Here is a 1,626-nt window from a genome sequence, read left to right on the forward strand (position 1 = left end):
TATAACCTTTCATGAGAGTTATGTTCCTTATTCTAAGGAGGAATGAAGTATCCACAAATGGTCATCCTTCTTGATTTTCTTCTGTTTTCCATAATGAACACACCTTGTTTAAAACCTCTCTCTGTCCTGACTTGTGGGCCTGCGTACCAGAGGCTTTCCATGGAGATCTCTGGCCCAGCCTGGTGGGAGAGTTCTGGTGAGGGGAAGCGAGTGCGGGCAGAGAGGGGAGGTGGCTTCCCTCTCTGGCTCCACTTCTGACTCTGCTGTGCCTTCCAGGTTACTCAGTTACTCTGCGCAGTCCAGCACTGTGTCGGGTCAGGCTGGGCCGATGAGAGACCGACTAGCTAGTGACAAGTGTAGCGGAGCTTCAGGCAGCATTTTGGGAGAGCAGACCTCTCCCCAAGTGTTACAGCTCTTAGGACAGAAGGCTCAGTCGACGGAGTAGTTCTCGCACACACCTCTAATCCTTCCATTTAGGATTCTTATATACAGTTTTGGGGTGGGTAAGGGTCTGACAACAGGTACTTCTCATTGGTTTGGTCTGAGAGCTTTGGGCAACCCTTATTTGCATATGGGAGGGCTTGGTGCTGCTCCTACCTGACTGATGCCCACATAGCTCTGTGTGTGTGGTGTGTGTGTGGGGGGGGGGGCTGTGGGAGGCTGTAGCTACAAGACAGGAGCCAGGGACCTGGGAGGTGTGACCAAACACCTCCCATCCCATGCAGGTGGAAATCACCACCCACCAGGTCACTGAGGTTCCAGACCTTTGCTCAACCAGGGAGCAGGCTGCCTGTGCACAGCCCACTACCCCATAGTGACTCCCCTGGGGTTACTATCCTGCTTCTCTGGTCCCAGGCCCACGCCCAGTAGAACTGACCCACAGGCGGATCCCACTCACCTCTCAGCTTCCTTGTTGCTGGCTGTAAAAAAAAAAAACGCTCACCACAGGCTCCTGCCTCACAAGGCCACTGGCTCCCGTGCGACTCCAGGTCAGCACAGTGAACACTGTCCCATCACACACACATGGATGGGTCAGTCCACCTAGCTTTCTCCCCAGAAATACTTTGCACACCTTGCCTCCTGGTTCTTCTCTTCCTCTCTGTAGCCTCTCGTGGGAGCGCACCCTAAGGTTCAATTCTCAGGGTCCTCTTGGGACGGGCTTGTTCCCTGTGATCCCACCAAGCGACCCACTTTGAATAGCAGCATCTCCATGCAAAAGACTCCAGACTGACATTTCTCAGATGAGCCTCTCCCCTGAGTTCTAGACTCGGGCTCCTCTGCCTGCTCTTCGTGACCTAATAGGCTTTCCGTCTAAACAGACCCACCTCTCTCCTCCTCCAGCCGTCACCATGCTGTGTGACCATGGACGCACACATTCATACACAGAGGATGACAGCTCTTAGGAGGTTCTTTCATTCCACTGTAAGCACCCAGTAAGCACTTTCATCTGCTAAGCCATCTCATTGCCTGCCCCCACTGTTTAAATACTTCTGGAAGGTGCGTTGTACCTCTTGTGTCTCTTGAATCCCTTTGTTCAACGATGTCTTTGTGAGCTTTGTGCATATTTTGTAAACAATGGATGGTTTATTCTCAGTACTATACCCAGTTCTATTGTGTGAATGCCTG

This window comes from Mus pahari, chromosome 3 (genome assembly GCF_900095145.1).
Source record: "Mus pahari chromosome 3, PAHARI_EIJ_v1.1, whole genome shotgun sequence".
In the NCBI taxonomy this organism is placed as follows: Eukaryota; Metazoa; Chordata; class Mammalia; order Rodentia; family Muridae; genus Mus; species Mus pahari.